The sequence below is a fragment of the Chlorocebus sabaeus genome, chromosome X, assembly GCF_047675955.1.
Source record: "Chlorocebus sabaeus isolate Y175 chromosome X, mChlSab1.0.hap1, whole genome shotgun sequence".
In the NCBI taxonomy this organism is placed as follows: Eukaryota; Metazoa; Chordata; class Mammalia; order Primates; family Cercopithecidae; genus Chlorocebus; species Chlorocebus sabaeus.
The window spans coordinates 128,802,122-128,822,780 of record NC_132933.1 but is presented as its reverse complement, the minus strand read 5'-3'; the positions used below and the strand labels follow the sequence as shown (position 1 = coordinate 128,822,780).

General features: G+C 46.2%; 1 protein-coding gene across 4 annotated transcripts in view; it reads right to left on the bottom strand.

Moving 5' to 3' along the window:
* The window catches only part of KLHL15 (kelch like family member 15), a 47,411-nt gene extending 38,861 nt beyond the window's left edge, over positions 1 to 8,550 (bottom strand). Inside the window, exons 1-2 of one of the 4 annotated variants that reach the window (XM_037986412.2) lie at positions 8,528 to 8,550; positions 7,757 to 7,958 (exon numbers count right to left, since the gene is read on the bottom strand). The gene's annotated coding sequence lies outside the window, so the exon portion shown is untranslated. Of the gene's footprint in view, positions 1 to 7,507; positions 7,571 to 7,756; positions 8,208 to 8,527 lie in introns of those variants that run through there. The other 3 variants (XM_007991309.3, XM_037986411.2, XM_073013836.1) reach the window with 3 other exon arrangements.
* Positions 8,551 to 20,659: the final 12,109 nt, after the last annotated feature.

The following is a 20,659-nucleotide window of genomic DNA, read 5'->3' as shown; positions in this document are numbered from 1 at the left end:
GTCTCTACTAAAAAATACAAAAAACTAGCCGGGTGAGGTGGCGGGCGCCTGTAATCCCAGCTACTCGGGAGGCTGAGGCAGGAGAAAGGCGTAAACCCGGGAGGCGGAGCTTGCAGTGAGCTGAGATCCGGCCACTGCACTCCAGCCTGGGCGACAGAGCGAGACTCCGTCTCAAAAAAAAAAAAAAAAAAAAAGATTCCAGTCCCCACTAAAGGGGCTTCCCAATGTCAAAATTATTATCAAAATAATTTTTTTAAAGTTATTGGTCAGCCAGGCACGGTGGCTCACATCCACGATCTTAGCACCTTGGGAGGTAGAGGTGAGCTGATCATTTGAGCTCAGGAGTTCGAAACCAGCCTGGTCAATATGGTGAAACCCTATCTCTACTAAAAAATACAAAACTTAGCCAGGGGTGGTGGCATGTGCCTCTAATCCCAGCTACTCAGGAGGGTGAGACATGAAAATTGCTTGAACCCGGGAGGCAGAGGTTGCAGTGAATGAAGATTGCGCCACTGCACTCCAGCCTGGGCGACAGAGCAAGACTCCTTCTCAAAATAAATACACAAATAAAGAATAGTTATTTGTCTTTTTCACTTTCATTCTGTTTTCCAGAGGTTTACACATGGTATGTGATATTGCAACAGACTGAATGCAGAAGCTGATGAGAAGCTCATTGGCTTTTATTAAGCCAGACATTAAAGAGATTTGCAAAAATTTAAAACAATGCTAATCTTTTCACCAAGTTCTTAACTGTTTTAGAAAAGTTATTCTTCATAAAAAAAAGTTATTTAGGTTACCATGTAACAGACCTAAAAAGATTAGATTCTATTTCCAAAAAATACAAAATAGTGTGGTCGGAAAGAGCAACACCTCTGAAATCAGAGTGCTTACTAGTACTTACTGTGTGACCTAGAGAAATGTTGTTAACTTTCTAATCTTGGTTTTTATTTTTTGAGACAGTCTCACTCTGCACCCAGGCTGGAGTACAGTGGCATGATCTCTGCAACCTCTGCCTCCGGGGTTCAAGCGATTCTCCTGCCTCAGCCTCCTGAGTAGCTGGGATACAGGTGCCCACCACCACGCCTGGCTCATTTTTGTATTTTTAGTAGAGACCGGGTTTCACCAAGTTGCCCAGGCTGGTCTTGAACTCCTGGCCTCAAGTGATCCACCTGCCTCGGCCTCTCAAAGTGCTGGGATTACAGGTATGAGCCACCAAGCCTGGCCCCCACTAATTTTTAAGAGTAAAAAGTAGTACTGAGACCACAGGTTTGAGAACTGAAAGTATAAGAGATAAGTGACCACACACACACACACACACACACACACACGCACGCACAAACCTCAACCTCTTCCTACTCCTACCTGTGCCCTGGAAGACTATTACTGCTATTTATGTCACAGAAATTTTGAACACTTCAAACTCTCTAGTGACCAGTAAAAAAAGAAGTTTGGTGGGGGTACAACTGGACTGGAAATTAAAGGCAAATAAATTAAATGCTTCCTTTTCAGTTATGAGGCTGCCATTCTGATGTGAAGGCAAAATTCTAGGCAATTAATTAAGAGACATTTCAAAATTAACCTCTATGTTTATGCCATAAGCAATAATTTATTGCTTTCACATTCCTTCCACAGCTGCTTGAAAATTCATACAAAAGCTTAACGTATTCAATGCAAAAGCTAGATTCTCAGAGGTTGATATAATATACTTATCCTCAATGAAAAATTTAAATAATTTCATACTATCTTCATCCCCAAACTGTTCTCCTACCAAAATTGATGCCTATGCAGAAAATGCCACAGTTGCATACTGAAAAGAGAATGCAAAGGCTTACTACGGATAAAAACAGAATTAATTTCTGAGTCATAACATTTCTCACTTCTGTAACCTATAAAGCAAAAAAATGTAAATTCGACAATCTCAAAGCAGCCAACTTCTCAACTCAACATACCAATCTAAAACAAAAGACAAATTTAAAGACAGACTAAATTTTTAGCTCTATTAGCGGTCACTTTACTCTCAATACACTACTCAAATTGAAAACTCACTTGAATATGGGAGGAGCAGTTGTGTAAGCTAACTTTAATGTGTTTAATACTGGAAATTCTTGCTTGTCATCAAAATATTTTTGTAACTCAGGACCAAACTGCAAATGACCATTTAACTAAGCTATTAGGAGGGCCCTGGGTCCTCCAGCCTCCAGACTGGCACCAAATTACTTCACTTTTCAGGTATGTTTAGCATTTAGTCATCCTATAATACAAGAAGCCTTATAAGAAAAAAACACTCCTGCTTGAATGCTATTTTTCATCAGAAGACTTTAATTTAATGCTTCTCTGCTTATTCCACACTATGACTAGTAGTAGTCCAAGAGTGATGTCATGGAAAACAGCTTCCCTTAGCCTTTAGAGATTGGATCCAGTGAGAATTCTAGGAAAAGCCTCTATTGGGGAATAAAACCCCAAATCATCTAAGTTCTATTCTAACATGAAATCACAAATACTGTAATGTTAAAGTTCCTCATAAGAATTATACAACCAGCCGGGCGCGGTGGCTCAAGCCTGTAATCCCAGCACTTTGGGAGGCCGAGACGGGCGGATCACGAAGTCAGGAGATCAAGACCATCCTGGCTAACCCGGTGAAACCCCGTCTCTACTAAAAAATACAAAAATCTAGCCAGGCGAGGTGGCGGGCGCCTGTAGTCCCAGCTACTCGGGAGGCTGAGGCAGGAGAATGGCGTGAACCCGGGAGGCGGAGCTTGCAGTGAGCTGAGATCCGGCCACTGCACTCCAGCCTGGGCGACAGAGTGAAACTCCGCCTCAAAAAAAAAAAAAAAAAAAAAAAGAATTATACAACCAAACTAAATATTTTCGAAGGTCTTGCTGTTATGATACAGATTTCCTGCAAATCATTAAAGTCTATGATATATATCATTAACTAAATTCAAAGATCTTATCAGAGCAAAGAATATTTTTTTCTATCCATTCTTATATATTTCAGTGATTGAGCCTGATGGGTTTTAAGGGTCTTACATTAAAAACAGAAAACCTGGCCGGGCGCGGTGGCTCAAGCCTGTAATCCCAGCACTTTGGGAGGCCGAGACGGGCGGATCACGAGGTCAGGAGATCGAGACCATCCTGGCTAACCCGGTGAAACCCCGTCTCTACTAAAAAATACAAAAATCTAGCCAGGCGAGGTGGCGGGCGCCTGTAGTCCCAGCTACTCGGGAGGCTGAGGCAGGAGAATGGCGTGAACCCGGGAGGCGGAGCTTGCAGTGAGCTGAGATCCGGCCACTGCACTCCAGCCTGGGCGACAGAGCGAAACTCCGCCTCAAAAAAAAAAAAAAAAACAAAACAGAAAACCTGACAACATATTTTGCCTTTCCTAATTTCTTGTTTCCAAAGTTAAAATTTCAAATTCTGAAAAGGCCTTCCACTTTTGGACCAGCAGCAATACAACATATACCCTTGGCAGAGATGACCTATGAGAGCCTTTCCAATGATTCTTAAAATGGCAATAATAATAATCTTATATTACTATCTCCCTTGGTGCTGCTGTTCCTTGAAAACCAGCTACACTCCCAACTTAAGGCCTCTCTACACCCTGTTCCCTCCGCCAGGATCACACTATCCCCAGATATATATGGTTCCCTTAGGGTCTTTTGTGTCATTTCAGTGAGGCCTTCCTCAAACACCCTCTTTTAATGTTGCAAAACTCCATCTGCCCCAGACAATCCCCATGCTCCTCCACTTTATTTTTCTCTGCAGTATACTAAATGGCAATACAGGCTATCCATTTTACTTAAGTTTCCTTTCTGCTTCAATTTGGCGGTTTTGCTTCATTGACTGTTACATCTCCAGCACCTAAAACAGTGCTTGGCACATAGTAAGTGCTTAATAATTGTTGGAAAGACGGATAAATTTAATCCTCACAACCTTCCATGTTTTGTATCCATCCCTGACTTAAAGACGAGAACATCAAAGCTCAGAGGTTAGGTAACTTGCCCAAGGCTATATAATTATTAGTAAGTTGTGAAGTTGGGGTCCGCCTGACTGCAGAGCCTTCCTGATTAAACACTGTTCTACAATGCCTCACCCATTGCTCCATCTTTCATTTCTCTTCAATAAAAAACACATGAGATATAGCACTCCAATTCAGAGAAAATAGATGCTAATACAGTAATCCACCTCCTCTAAGCTAAAGATTCATTCTCCTCACAGTTAACATTATTCACTCTCAAAACATTTGCACTGGAAAAGGCCAGGCTTGACAACAGGCCACCTACATCATTTGCGGGGACTCTTGTTCAAAATCAGGGAAAAATGGCGTTAAAAGGCTGGGCGAGGCCGGGCGCGGTGGCTCAAGCCTGTAATCCCAGCACTTTGGGAGGCCGAGACGGGCGGATCACGAGGTCACGAGATCGAGACCATCCTGGCTAACACGGTGAAACCCCGTCTCTACTAAAAAATACAAAAAACTAGCTGGGCGAGGTGGCGGGCGCCTGTAGTCCCAGCTACTCGGGAGGCTGAGGCAGGAGAATGGCGTAAACCTGGGAGGTGGAGCTTGCAGTGAGCTGAGATCCGGCCACTGCACTCCAGCCTGGGCGACAAAGCGAGACTCCGTCTCAAAAAAAAAAAAAAAAAGGCTGGGCGAAAGGCTGGGCGATGGCCGGGCGCGGTAGCTCACGTCTGCAATCCCAGCACTTTGGGAGGCCGAGACAGGCGGATCACTTGAGGTCAGTGGTTCGAGACCAGCCTGGCTAATGTGGTGAAACCCCGTCTCTACTAAAAATACAAAAATTAGCTGAGCATGGTGACGCGCATCTGTAATTCCAACTACCAGAGAGGCTGAGGCAGGAGAATAGCTTGAACCCAGGAGGCGGAGGTTGCAGTGAACCGAGATGGCGCCACTGCACTCCAGCCTGGGAGACAGAACAAGGCTGTCTCAAAAGAGAAAAAAAAAAAAAAAAAAGCTGGGTGCGGCGACTCCCGCCTGTAATTCTAGCACTTTGGGAAGCCAAGGCGGGCGGATCACTTGAGTCCAGGAGTTTGAGACCAGCCTGGCCAACGTGGTGAAACCCCGTCTCTACCAAAAATACAAAAATTAGCCGGGCGTGGTGGCGCATGCCTGTAATCCCAGCTACTTAGCAGGCTGAAGCCCAAGAATCCTTTGAGGCCAGGAGGTGGAGGTTCCAGTGAGCGAGGATCGCGCCACTCCACTCCAGCCTGGGCGACAGAGCAAGACTCTGTCTTAAAAAAAAAAAGAAAAAAAAACGTCGTTAAAAGCAGTAAAATATAAAGCTTTTTCCTTTCTTCTGTATCTCTCGACTATTTCATGGCGTTTTTTTTGAGACGGAGTTTTGCTCTTGTCCCCCAGGCTGGAGTGCAATGCCGCCATCTTGGATCACCAGAACTTCCGCCTCCCAGGTTCAAGAGATTCTACTGCCTCAGCCTCCAGAGTAGCTGGAACTAGAGTAGCTGGGACTACAGGCGTGTGCCACCACGCCCGGCTAATTTTGTATTTTTAGTAGAGACGGGGTTTCTCCACGTCGGTCAGGCTAGTCTCAAACTCCCGGCCTCCCAAAGTGCTGGGATTACAGGCGTGAGCCACCGCTCCCGGCTCTCACGGGTGTTTTTTTTTTTTTTTTTTTTTTTTGAGACGGAGTCTCGCTCTGTCGCCCAGGCTGGAGTGCAGTGGCGCAATCTCGGCTCACTGCAAGCTCCGCCTCCCGGGTTCACGCCATTCTCCTACCTCAGCCTCCCGAGTAGCTGGGACTACAGGCGCCCGCCACTGCACCCGGCTAATTTTTTTTTTCTATTTTTTAGTAGAGACGGGGTTTCACCATGGTCTCGATCTCCTGACCTTGTGATCCGCCCGCCTCGGCCTCCCAAAGTGCTGGGATTACAGGCGTGAGCCACCGCGCCCGGCCGGGTGTTTTTTAAATTTTATGTTTAATGTCGTTCTGAGTAAAGGAAAATTAAAAATTTAAATTAGCATGACTTTTACCATTCACCCTTATACTGTACAATCCCAGTTTTACATGCAGATTATTAAACCAAGTGTGGGGCCCTTCTGAACATCCATGAAGGCAAGCCTGCCCTGGTCAAGGTTAGGTTTCTGAGATAACCCGACTCGAGGTAGAGAGGTCAAACCTTCAAATTCCCAATAAAGCAATGATTTGTCAAAATTTTATCTTCAAGTTAAGTGATAAATCCAATCTATAAAACCAACCACTTTGAGGTAGGCTCTTCCTTTTACTATGTTAATCCTGTCCAACTTCTATTATTCTGCCTTTTTACAAAACACAAAAGCATACTCTGAAAAGACAACTGATATTGGACTAGACGATTATAAATTTAATAAAACACCTAACTACTCAAAACCATTTGTTAGCTAAAAATAACAATGTACCCAAAATTGCTTCTTTTTCACTTTTTGTGGACCATTTAAGCCAAACCATACTATATTTTTGATGTGCCAAGTAAAAATGATCCATACTGATCTGTTACACATATAAATTCTGGCAAAATAAATTCAATTTTCAAACCACAAATATTTACTATCCTATTCTTTCCCCAAATTAATCAGCAATGAAGAGTGCAAGTTAACATCCTCTACCACTGATAAACTGTGACTCTAAGCACCTACATGTTGCGATGATTAAAAATGAGAATCAAATTATATAATTACATTAAGTGCTAAAAAGTTGAAATGTTCTATACATTTCTAGATCTATTAAGGATTACTGAAACATGTATGCATTGATAAGCTCTTAACCAATTTTCAAATTAGTAGAACTATTAGAGCATCCTGCTCCCTAGATATGAAAAACAGGCATTAAAATTAGGGTATATATGACTGCAAGGCATTTTCTAAATTACCACTTAATCAGATCAACAAAGGCAAATAAATTCGGAAAACAGAAAAGACTAAACAAATGTAAGGTGTTAACTAAATATTCAGAGTAAGAAAAGGGGCCTAAAGCGGCCTAGAACGATGAAAAGCAAAGCGCCTACAGTAACGTTACATTTGAATTAAAGAATACCGTTATTTAAATAAGCAGTTAGCACTTCGTAGAGGAAGGCCAAGCAACGTGACTATTATAGATCTATGGATTCACAGCACTGCTTTACTATTATTCCGTACTTATTTGCTTTTATTTGTAATATAGAAATAAAGAGGCAGCAACAGTTAGCCACTACATTAACCACTCTAGCAAAGGTTACTTAAAAAACGGCCTTGAATTCTTACAACACTCTACAGTTAAGGATTATTTTCACATATATGACCTCATATAGTCCTCTCAACCCTGCGATGTTGGTACTACCGACTATATTTCATAGATAAGAAACCGAGGCTCGGTACGCGATTTTTTCTCAGAGTCACCCAAGTCGAACCCAGACCTTCCGATTCCTAGTTTTATGCCTCGCATTTCGCATAGTTCTATTTCAGGCATAAATTGAATTGTTAAAGGGAAGGAACGGGTTAGGGAAAAAATAATCATGGTACCTGCAGCTGTGTGCTGCAAAAAATGGCTGAATTATGCTTCTTCCTTTTTCTTTCTCGCTCTCTCTGGGAAAAAAAAAAAAAAAATTACATTTCAAACAATTTAAGTAAACTCAAAGACAAATGAGGTCCCGGCGTCTACCCAATGTTTGACTTGGGTCCGTGTAGAGAGGGCCGGCGAATTCGTACCTAGCTCGGGGCCGCGGGCGAAGCCCGGGCTCCGCAGGCCGGCGGCCAGGGGCGGCTACGTACCTCGGGGGGTCCTGTCCAGCCTCTAGTGGACGGCAGTCTGCATCAGGAAGAACCGGGCCGGCGGGCCGATGGGTGGGCGGTCGGGCGCCGGGACGGCACTCGGCAGGCTCCTCGGACGTCTAAGAGCGGCCGCTGCCGGCACGAGCCGGGTCGCTCCGGCGGGGCACGAGCGTGCTCGCCTGCAGCACCCTCTGGATAAGTCCTGGGAAAGAAGACAGCGCTGAGTCGCGAAACCAGACAGTCGGGCTCTGCACGAGGCGGCGCGGCGTCGGGGCCCGGACCGACCTTGCCAACGCCGGGGGCCTCGCAGCACCCGGCGGGGCTCGGCGGGAGGGCCGACTGGGGCCGCGGGCGGGGGAAAGGGCTGGGGGGCAGCAGGCAGAGACAGAAGCACCAGACAACGTAGCGTCGAAGACGGCGTCTCCGGGCTTCTGCCCCGAAGCGCGCCGAGCCTCGGGATCACCCACGCCGGGGGTGGAGGAAGGCGGGAAAGGGGCGGGGAAGGGGCGGGGCGTGCGGGGCCACGAGCCGGGGGCCGCTCCGGGCCGCGCGCCCCCTGCGGGCCGCGGGAGCCGCCCGGGGCCCGCCCAGGGAGGCGGGGCTGGCCGGCACGGGGCCCCGTGCGCCATCGTCTTGATGCGGAAGCCCGCCACGCTGGGAGAGAGGGCGGAGGGTGGGAAGCCGTTGGGGGCGGGGAGCTGGCCCAGGAGGCCCCCCTCGGCCCCTGCTGGCGCCCCGAGGGGGCCAGCCTGTGGCCTGGCGGGTGTTTACCTTCCCCCTGGTCGAGCGCCAATGCCGCCATCTTTCAGCCTAAAGCGCGTCACTTCCGGCGCCACGGGAGCGGGAGCGGGTGTGGGAACGGGGGTGGGGGGCTGGCGGGGAAGGCTGTCCCGCGCCCGCGCCCGCGGCGCCTCGCGTCCCGGCTGCCGGCCCGCCACGCCAGCGGTTTCCCACCGAGGAAAACAGGCGACCGGGCGTCGCGGCCCCGGACTGGGCCCGACGCAGCTTCCCCCGCGGCGCCGCCGTCGGGGCTGAGGACACTCAGCTGTCCTCGTCTCCTTGGTCCCTCTCCGCCTGCACGAGCGATGGGCCCCGAGCCACTGAGGTGCGCCCACCCTCGACAAGTTGAGGGCTAGGAAGCCAGGAAAGTGTCTTTTTGCATCTTGGCCACGGTGGGGGTGGGGGAATCGGGAACAACGTGGAGGGAGCTTTTCCATAGCTACCTGTTATAAAAGTGACTAGATCTGCGCCAAATGACATCATTTTTGTAAGGCAACTTGCAGTGGATTATTGCGTCACTGTCCACTTGGCTTGCTGCACAACAATTACACGTTTCAGAAATAGATTTCCCAGGGGTGGGAAAATTCATAAAAAATTGCATGTCTGCACCACCCGGAGATAATGCCGGATTTAAAAAAGCTGTTCTGTCTCCACTTGGCGTCAAAATAAGAACGAACATTCAGAGGGCAGTGATTTTTGTTGTTCATTTTTAACACATCAGCTGTAGAATTCTAGCTAGTACTTTTTAAATATTACCTTTTCTTGACTTAAGAATATAAAACTATAGGACTGGTTTGTAAATTTATTATGGCATCTCTTTGTGGGAAAAGTGTAGATGACGGAAATACACAGTTGGAAGCCCGTGATTCTACAATTAACCTTAAATTAGGGCATCCATTGCCCATAGCAGATCCTAAAGTGAGGTATTTCGGCTTCCCCCACCCCCACCCCCCGCCGCCATTTTCTCTCTAGACCAATATCCCGATGAACTTTCCGTGAGAGGTGTCGCTAAAAGCGATCATTATCTCTTTCTAGCAAACTCGAACATTCTATCTTTCCCGAGGCCAAAATAGCACACGGTGTACTGTTTTGCTGAAGTAGACTACTTCGTGGGAGAGATAAACAGAATCACCTCAATCTTTTGGAAATAAGCTTCCTTATTCCGATTTAAACTTACAAGCTTAAAAAAAACTAAGACACAGAAATTCCCAAGTTGTTCACACTTTCTTTCCATCTTTTCCAATAGCTCCTTTAAGATATTTCTGTTCATTATTTTAAAATCCCTGCTTGCTGTATTTGCATCTGTGACTACATGACAAATTACCCCAGAATTTATCACATTACAACAAAATTTTTAAAATTAAACCATAAACTTTAAAAATGCATACATCCCACTTCTGAATATTTAAATTTTTATACAGTATTCCCGAACATCTAAACGCTGAATTTGGATTTTTGTACATTAACTAACAGACATTTTAAGCTATACATTACTATCTGGCACTGACCTGTCTAAAGAGAGGCTTCTGTTCTTCAGTCAAGCAAGAGCTGAAACATTTCTGCGCTCTGTGTACCAGGTATAAATGTAGTGAGTGATGTCATAGCCATTGTGTGATCACCGTGCCCCCCACCCCTCCTTATTTTGACATTGCAAGGTCTCATATGGGGAATTTCAAATGTGCTTTTTTGGATAGTTATTGTAGTTTCTAAAACTGCTGTGTCTTTCAGTCAATCTATACGTTTACTATATAACACCCCCCCAAAGTTATCTTCAATCAATGATGCCTCTTTCACTCTTATTTCTTATTTTCATGTTGTTATTATTATTTTTTGAGACGGTCTCACTCTCGGCCAGGGTGGAGGGCAGAAGCATGATCACAGCTCACTGCAGCCTTGACCTCCCGGGCCCAAGTGATCCATCCGCCTCAGCCTCCCGAATAGCTAGGACCACAGGCGCGTCCCACCATGCTCGGCTAACTTTTCTTGTTTTTTGTTTGTTTGTTTGTTTTTGTTTTTGTTTGTTTGTTTCTGAGATGGAGTCTAACTCTGTTGCCCAGGCTGGGGTGCAGTGGCACATCTCGGCTCACTGCAACCTCCACCTCCCGGGTTCAAGCAATTCTCCTGCCTCAGCCTCCCGAGTAGCTGGGATTACAGGCGTCCGCCACCACGCCCAGCTAATTTTTGTATTTTTGGTAAAGACGGGGTTTCACTGTGTTGGCCAGGCTGGTCTCAAACCCCTGACCTCACGATCCGCCCGCCTTGGCCTCCCAAAGTGCAGGGATTACAAGCGTGAGCCACTGCACTCCAGCTCGGGCAACAGAGCAAAAACTTCGTCTCAAAAAAAAAAGAAAAGATAAGATATTTTAACTTTCCCCACCAATTTCTGGACTGTAATGGGAGTCGTTAGATACCTTGAGAGTATCCTTTCACACTGGTAGAGTCCCACTGAGGCAGATGGAAGCAGTCTTTTCTTAGCCCTGTAGCCTAAGTATTTGAGAATACACATTCCTCAATAGCTATCTAGCAGCCAGCGAGGTCGGAAGTATGCTAGAGGCTTGGGCCTGGGAGTGCCGGTGGAGTTGGAATAAGGTTCCTCCCCAGGGGTTCTGAGGATTTAGGATACTGCATACCCTCCTCCTCCCTCCTGTTTTTGTTTTTTAAGAAATTCAGGCCGGGCGTGGTGGCTCACGCCTGTAATTCCAGCACTTTGGGAGGCCGAGGCGGGCGGGGCGGGGCGGGGGAGGGTGCAGCAGGGGGTCATTAGAGGTCAGGAATTGGAGACCAGCCTGACGAACATAGTGAAACCCCATCTCTATTAAAAATACAAAAATTAGCTGGCGTGGTGGCGCGGACCTGCGGTCCCAGCTACTCAGGAGGCTGAGGTAGGAGTATGGTTTGAGCCCAGGAGGCAGAGGTTGCGGTGAGTGGAGATTGCACCACTGCACTCCAGCCTGGGCAACGGAGCTAGAAGCTGTCTCAAAATAAATAAATAAATAAAGTTGAGGCTTTTCAGAAATTCCCAGTCTGCAGTAGTTGTCTTGGTAATCGCTTTTCTTTTTACTTTTTATTATTATTATTTATTTATTATTTATTGATTTTTTTGAGACGGAGTCTCCCTCTATCACCCAGGCTGGAGTGCAGTGGCATGATCGGCTCACTGCAACCTCTGCCTCCCAGGTTCAAGTGATTCTCCTGCCTCAGCCTCCCAAGTAGCTGGGACTACAGGCACACACCACCACACCCGGTTAAATTTTGTCACTTTAGTGGAGATGGGTTTTCCCATGTTGGCCAGGCTGGTCTCAAACTCCTGACCTCAAGTAATCCATCCACCTTGGCCTCCCAAATGGCTGGGATTACAGGTGTGAGCCACCGCACCCAGTCACCCCATGATCTTTCCACTGTATCATGTTATTATATTAATTAACATAGTAAATGATCTTCACATCGTTGTATGTTTATTCCTACTTAATTCCATAAACTGTTGGTTTGCAATCTACTATACTATTTAGTTATTCATTCCATAAGTATTTGTGAGTGCCTAGTACATGCCAAGTCTTGTTCTACCCACTGGGGATCCATCAGTGAATAAAACATATGAAAATTAGCCCTTGTATGGATTACACGTGTCAGCCAATAAACAAAATAAATAAGCAAATTATGTGGCCTGTTAGAATGTGGTAAATGTGGCTGGGTGCGGTGGCTCACGTCTGTAATCCCAGCACTTTGAGAGGCTGAGGTGGGTGGATTACTTGAGTTCAAGACCAGCCTGGCCAACATGGGAAGCCCCATCTCTACTAAAAATACAAAGAAATTAGCCAGGCGTGGTGGCGCATGCCTGTAATCCCAGCTACTTAGGAGGCTGAAGCAGGAGAAGTGCTTGAACCCAGAAGACTGGGCGAAAGAGGGAGACTTTGCCTCAAAAAATATATATATATTATTTTCATAGAAGTTTTAATGACTTATGAAATTGTTTCTAATATAATCTTATGTGAAAATGCAGGACAAAAAAAACTGTAATTGCACTGATCGCAATAACACTGACCCCTCAGAGGCAGTTTTCTGTTGACTCCTTATTTTCCTGAGTATGGGTCACACTTTGCTGTTTCTTTGTACATCCTGTTTCTTTTAGATAATATGTTGTAGCAACTCTGGACTCTTCATTAACCCACTCCCAATCCAGGTGGTGGTGGGGTTTGCTATTTTTAGATTTGTTGTTTGTGTGGTGGTCAGCCTGGACTAATTCTGTGGCATCTATTCCCCCAATCAGAATGTGATAAATGCTATGGAAAATAACAGAGCTTGGGAAGGGTGTTCCAATTTTAACTGGGATGATCAAAGTAGGAGGTATCATTTGAGCCTTGACTTGAATGAAATTAGGGACCAGAGTGTATAAAGCCTGGTAGGCAATTGTAAGGTCTTTGGCCTGTGAGAAATTGGGAACCACTGGAAGGTTTTGTGAAGAGGACCAATATGATTTGACACTCAGACTGCTATGTAAATAACAGAATTTAGGTGGACTAGGGCAGAAGCAGGGAAATGGGTTAGGAGACTATTACGATAATGGAATGGAATGGGATGGAGGCAAGAGTGGAGATGGTAAGAAGTGCTTAGACTTTGCAAATATTCTGGAGGAAGAGCCAACAGGATTTCCTGGAGGTAGGGATAAGGGAAAGAGAAGAGTCATGGATAACATCAAGGTTTTCCGTCCTGAGCAACTGGAAGGATGAAATTGTCATTTCCTGACATCGCAAAGACCTCAGGAGGATCAGTTTTGATGGGAGTGGGGAGGAAGGAAAAGCTGCAAGGACTGGGCCCAGAGGCATGCCTGGGCTAGGGAGCCATCCTGGAGAACAGAGAGAACTGGTTCTAGGAGATCAGACAAGAGTTTGGAATGCTACAAGCTACAGAGAAAGTTACTGGAAGTTGCTAAACATCCACTATCAATAAAAGATGCAATGAATATTGCCATTTTAATGGAATATATTTACCTTGAAACATGGTGTAGACAATGCCCCCTTGTAAATGAAAACCTTAAAAAGAAAGTAATAATCTTTGTGCTCCTTATGAACCAATGAAAAATAACATTATGCTTCAGCTTCAGTTATGAGATTATCAAGGGGCTGAGTGTACAGCGAGGACTGGGCTTTGGGGCACAGCAATGTGAGGGAGTCATCTGGGACAAGATAGGGGACTGTCAAGGAGACAGAGAAGGAGTAGCCAGTGAGATAAGAGTAAGACAAAGACTGTGTTATGCTAAGCCAGATAGAAAAATACTGTAATTGCTAAACATCCACTATCACTATCAATGAAAGATGAAATGAATGTCACCATTTTAACTAAATCTATTTACTTTGAAATGCAACGTACACAATGCCTCTTAGTAAATGAAAATGTTAAAAGGAGTAACATACCCCCTTTCCCAAAATTAATCATTAAAAAAGTTTTTTTAAAAAAAGAGATGAGGTATCCCTCTGTAGCCCAGGTTGGAGTGCAATGGTGTGATCATAGTGATCATAGCTCACTGCAGCCTCGAACTGCTGAGCTCGAGGGATCCTCCTGCCTCAGTCTCCTGAGTAGCTCAAAATACAGGCTTGAGCCACTGTGCCCAGCAAAATTAATCACTTTTAAGTTATGAACCAATGAAAAATAGCACTATGGTTTAGAAGCCTCAAGATACGAGCCATATATTCTTTTTGTTTGTTTGTTTGTTTTATGAGATGGAGTGTCGCTCTTGTTGCTCAGGCTGGAGTGCAATGGTGCAGTCTTGGCTCACTGCATCCTCCGCCTCCTGGGTTCAAGTGATTCTCTTGCCTCGGCCTCCCAAGTAGCTGGGATTACAGGCACCCGCCACCACGCCCGGCTTATTTTTTGTATTTTTAGTAGAGACGGGGTTTCACCACGTTGGCCAAGCTGGTCTTGAACTCCTGACCTCAGGTGATTTGCCTGCCTCAGCTTCCCAAAGTGTTGGGATTACAGGCGTGAGCCACCATGCCCAGCCCAAGCTAAATGTTCTTAAGTACTGCATTTCAGTAGATGTGTACCCAAACACACATTCTAAGTGTGAGTGCCAGAGTTGAGGTGAGTAGCAGGAATAAAGAGCTGCTACATGGTGTTGTATGACGAAAGAAGTGGAAAAATAAGAAGGGAAGAAGGGAGGGAGGGAGGGAAAGAAAAGAAAGAAAGAAAAGGAAGGAAGGAAAGAAAGAAAAAGAGAGAGAGAAAGAAAAAAGAAAGGAAAGAAAGAAAGAAGGAGGGAGGGAGGGAGGGAGGGAGGAAGGAAGGAAGGAAGGAAGGAAGGAAGGAAGGAAGGACGGACGGACGGACGGAAGGACGGACTCACTCCAGTAATTACTGTTGCCGGCAGCACAACTTCAGGGTTTGGGGACTGTGGTTAACGATAGAGACAAGATTGAATGTAGGCTCTTAGGTTATTTATTGATTGTAAAACTAAGTTATTTTAAAAATGCAGTGATGGCCGGGCACGGCGGCTCACGCCTGTAATCCCAGCATTTTGGAAGGCCAAAGCAGGAGGATCACAAGGTCAGCAGTTCGAGACCAGCCTGGCCAACATGGTGAAACCTCGTCTTTACTAAAAATACAAAAATTAGCCAGGCATGGTGGCGAGCGCCTATAATCCCTGCTACTCAAGAGGCTGGGGCAGGAGAATCGTTTGAACCGGGAGGCAGAGGTTGCAGTGAGCCGAGATCATGCCATTGCACTCCAGCCTGGGCGACAGAGTGAGACTCCATCTAAAAAACAAAACAAAAACGCAGTGGCTCATGCTTGTAATCCCAGCACTTTGGGAGGCAGAGGCGGACGGATCACTTGAGGTCAGGAGTTCAAGACTAGCCTGGCAAACATGGTGAAATCCCGTTTCTACTAAAATTACAAAAAAATTGGCTGGGCGTGGTGGCAGGCACCTGTAATCCCAGCTACTCGGGAGACTGAGGCAGGAGAATTGCTTGAACCCAGGAAGCGGAGGTTGCAGTGAATCGAGATCACACCATTGCACTCCAGCCTGGATGACAGAGGGAGATTCCGTCTCAAAAAAATTAAATTTAAATTTAAAAAACTAAAAAACAGTGAGGCTGGGTGCAGGGGCTCACACTTGTAATCCTAGTACTTTGGGAGGCTGAGGGGGGCGAATGGCTTGAGCCCAGGAGTTTGAGACCAGCCTGGCAACATAGGGAGACTCCATCTCTACAAGCAATACAAAAAAATTAGCCCAGCGTGATGCTGTGAAGTTGTGGTTCCAGCTACTCAGGAGGCTGAAGTGGGAGGATTGCTTGAGCCCGGGAGGTCAAGGCTGCAGTGAGCCGTTACTGCACCACTGTACTCCAGCCTGGGTGACAGAGTGAGACTCTGTCTCAAAAAACAAAACAAAACAAAAAAAATAAAAACCTAGTGATTGCAAAACTATCTCTAAGACAGAATTTCTTTCTAGATACAGGGCAGAGAGGGACTTTAGGTAAGTCAATTCTGGCCTCCTCAGCTTTGTGTGTGGGTAGCGGAAGAGAAAGTAGGGGTATGATTTCACACATAGACGTCTGGGCACAGGCCTGGACAAAAGGAGGGGTGAATTTCATGCTGTCTTAGGGACTTGGGAGAAGAGGCAGCACTGTCTTGGTGAGGGAGGTGAGAATGTTAAGCATAGGTGAGGCAGGATAGCCCTCTGTGATTGGAGGTTTTTTGTTGTTGTTGTTGTTTTTGAAACAGAGTCTTGCTCTGTCGCCCAGGCTGGAGTGCAGTGGTGCGATCTCGGCTCACTGCAAGCTCCGCCTCCCGGGTTCACGCCATTCTCCTGCCTCAGCCTCCCCAGTAGCTGGGACTACAGGCGCCCGCCACTACGCCCCGATTTTTTTTTTAATTTTTTAATTTTTTTTATTTTTAGTAGAGACAGAGTTTCACTGTGTTAGCCAGGATGCTCTGGATCTCCTGACCTCGTGATCCGCCCGCCTCGGGCCTCCCAAAGTGCTCGGATTACAGATGTGAGCCACCGCGCCTGGTCAGAGGTGTCAATATTGTCAAGTGATGGTTCTTCCCAATTGATCTACAGATTCAAAACAATTCCCATTAAAAATCCAGCAGGATGGCCGGGTACGGTGGCTCACGCCTGTAATCCCAACACTTTGGGAGGCCGAGGCGGGCGAATCACGAGGTCAGGAGATCGAGACCATCGGGCTAACACGGTGAAACCCAGACTCTACTAAACATACAAAACATTAGCTGGGTGTGGTGGCGGGTGCCTGTAGTCCCAGCTACTCGGGAGGCTGAGGCAGGAGAATGGCGTGAACCCGGGAGGCGGAGCTTGCAGTGAGCTGAGATCCGGCCACTGCACTCCAGCCTGGGCGACAGAGCGAGGCTCCCTCTCAAACAAACAAAAAAAATCCAGCAGGAGAGCAGGGTAAAACTTAGTTGGGTTTGATGGCACACGCCTGTAGTCCCAGCTACTCAAAAGGCTAAGGCGGGAGGATCCCTTAAACCCCAGTTCAAGGCCAGCCTGGGGGGAACATAGCGTTACCCTGTCTTAAAAATTAAATGGCTACAGGGTTTCAATTTTGCAAGACGAAAAGGTTCTAGAGGTCAATTGCACAACAATGCACATGTAACTAACACTACTGGCCGGGTGCCATGGCTCACGCTTGTATCCCAGCACTTTGGGAGGCTGAGGCAGGCGGATCACGGGGTCAGGAGTTTGACACCAGCCTGGCCAACACAGTGAAACCGTCTCTACTAAAAATACAAAAATTAGTTGGGCATGGTGCCAGATGCCTGTAATTCCAGCTACTTGGGAGGCTGAGGCAGGAGAATCGCTTGAACCTGGGAAGCGGAAGTTGCAGTGAGCCTAGATCATGCCACTGCACTCCAGCCTGGACGACAGAGCTAGACTCCATCAAAAAAAAAAAAAAACAACCAAAAAAAACAAAAACTAACACTACTGTACAATTAAAAATGGTTACGATGGTAAATTTTTACCACAATAAAAGAAAATCCAGCAGGCTTTTTTCTTCTTTTTTTTTTTGAATAACAAATGTTTATTCAGAAATGTATAAGTAATACATAATCACCCTTCATCCCTTAATGCCTCTTCCTCTCCTTTTGCAGAGGAGACACAGATGGGTAACGTGGGGGCATGGGAAGTGGAGGAAGACACAGGACTGGCCCACCACCTTCTCTTCCCTGTCTCCCAAGATGACAGCTTATAGAGTGAAGGAGGAAAACTGGTCCCCTCAATGTACCAGATGGTCACCTACAGCACCAGCTCCAGATGGCCACGTGGCTGCAGCTGGGCTCAATGAAACTCTGTGACAACCAGAACATGCCTGCTTTGGGATTAGAGGGAAGGTAAAGCCATGCAAGCAGGATAATTACCATCCCTACTCTAAGCAGAGTCCAAGCAGTAAGCCCCTTGTTCCCAGTACCTGAAAAACCAGGTCCTACTGCCTTCTGGATGCTCTGTTGGGCCAGGAAGGGTAGTGTGGGAGGAATGTCTTCCAGCTCCTTATGAGAAGTCTGCACCCACTTGAAGAGGTTAAGAGAATAAAAAGCAACATTCTTTAAAGAACTGGAAGTGGAGCACCACCAGGTCCCTTCCTTGAACTTTCCCGGCCTGAGCAGCCTCAGAGCCTGCAGACTGAAGCTGGGTTCAAACCCTGGGTCCTTCCTGCCTGACACACTGACCTCTGGAAACATGAGTCTCTGGGTTTTTCTTCACTGGGCTAGCCTCAAGCAAGTCTTGGGAACTCTAAGTGTCTCCAGCATGCGCCTTTCCCGGCACTTGCTACTGATTTTGCAGAGCTCCCAGAACCCTGCTCCCCAACTGGCTCCAGCTCTGCCAGCCTGGATTCCCTTCACTCCCAGCAAACCAGCAGGGGACCACTCAGTGACACCAGGGGCAACACTGGCCTGGTCATTCAGGGACTGCTTCTGGGCTCTATAGTTTTGTCCCAACTGCCTCCAGCAGGCTTTTTTATAGAAATTCACAAGCTGATCCTAAAATAGATATGGAAATGCAAAGGCCCCAAAAATAACCAAATAATTTTGAAAAAGAACATAGTTAAAGGACTTATACTTCCCCATTTCAAAATGTGATATAAAATTACAAAAATCAAAACAATGTGATACTGGTATAAGGATAGACTTACAGATCAATGGAACAGAATTGACAGTCCAGAAATAAACTCTTTTTTTAATGGTCCATTTATTTTTGACAAAGGTGCCAAAGCAATTCAATAGAGAAAGTGTAGTCTTTTCAACAAATAGTGCTGGGACAACTGGATATCCACAGGCAAAAAGAGAGATGGACTTAAACCCTCACCTTGGCCGGGTGCAGTGGCTCACACCTGTAATCCAGGCACTTTGGGAGGCCAAAGTGGGCGGATCACCTGAGGTCAGGAGTTCCAGATCAGCCTGACCAACATGGTGAAACCCCGTCTCTACTAAAAAAAAATACAAAAATTAGCTGAGCGTGATGATGCACGTCTGTAATCCCAGCTACTCGGGAGGCTGAGGCAGGAGAATCACTTGAAACCGGGAGGTGGAGGTTGCAGTGAGCTGAGGTTGCGCCACTGCACTGCAGCCTGGGCAACAGAGCCAGACTCCGTCTCAAAAGAAAAGAAAAGGAAAAAAAAAAAAACCTCACCTCAAACCATACACAAAAATTAAGTCAAAATGGATCACATACCTAAATGTAAGAGCTAAAACTACAAACCTTTAAGAAGAAAACATAAAAATAAATCTTTGTGACCTTGGGTTAGGCAAAGTGTTCCTTTTTTTTTTTTTTGAGATGGAGTCTCACATTGTCATCCAGGCTAGAGTGCAGTGGCAAAATCTCAGCGCACTGCAACCTCCTCCCCCGGATTCAAGAGATTCTCCTGCCTCAGCCTCCCAAGTAGCTCAGATTACAGGTGCCTGCCACCATGCCTGGCTAATTTTTTGTATTTTTAATAGAGACTGGGTTTCACTATGATGGCCAGGCTGGTCTCGAACTCCTGACCTCGTGATCCGCCCTCCTCGGCCTCCTGAAGTGCTGGGATTATAGGTGTGAACCACCGTGCCTGGCCCAAAGTGTTCTTATATATGATACCAAAAGCATGATCCATAAAAAAGAATATAAATATATAAATTGACTTCATGAAAGTTAAAAACTTTTACTCTTCAAAGACACCAGTAAGAAAATGAAAAGACAAACTACAGACAGAGAAAACATTTACAAATCAAATAGCTGATAAAGGACTTGTATCCAGAATATTAAAAAAAAACAACAACAAATCTCTTGCAAGCCAATATTAAGGAGGCAAATAACCCAATTTAAAAATGGGATTGGTGCGGTGACTCATGCCTATAATTTCAACATTTTGGGAGGCTGAAGCGGGAGGATTGCTTGAGCTCCGGAGTTCAGGACCAGCCCGGGCAATATAGTGAGACCCTGATTCTATTTCAAAAAATTTTTTAAATTTTTCAAAAAAAAAGTCGGCACCCAGCTGGGTGCAGTAGCTCACACCTGTAATCCCAGCACTTTGGGAGGCTGAGGCAGATGGATCACTTGAGCCCAGGAGTTTGAGACCAGCCTGGGCAACATACCGAGACCTTGTCTCTACAAAAAAACTTAAAAATTAGCCAGGCATTGCGGCACACACCTGTGATCCCAATTACTTGAGAGGCTGAGGTAGGAGGATCACTTGAGCCTAGGTGGTTGAGGCTGCAGTGAGCCGTGATTATGCCACTGCACTCCAGCCTGGGTGACAGAGCCAGACTCTGTCTCCAGAAAACGAAAAAGAAAAGGGCACTAGCCTGGGCAATATGGCAAGATCCCATCTCTACAAAACAAATAAAAAAATTGCCTGGGCATAGTGGCATGCCTCTGTACTCCCAGCTACTTGTGAGGCTGAAGCGGGAGGATCATTTGAGCCCAGGAGTTCAAGCTGCAGTGAGCTATGATTGCACCACTGCACTCCAGCCTGGATGACAGAACTCCCAGCTACTTGTGAGGCTGAAGTAGGAGGATCATTTGAGCCCAAGAGTTCAAGGCTGCCGTGAACTATGATTGCTGCATTCCAGCCTGGATGACAGAGCAAGGTCCTTTCTCTAAAAAAAAAAAAAAAAACAAATAAAAATAAAAGT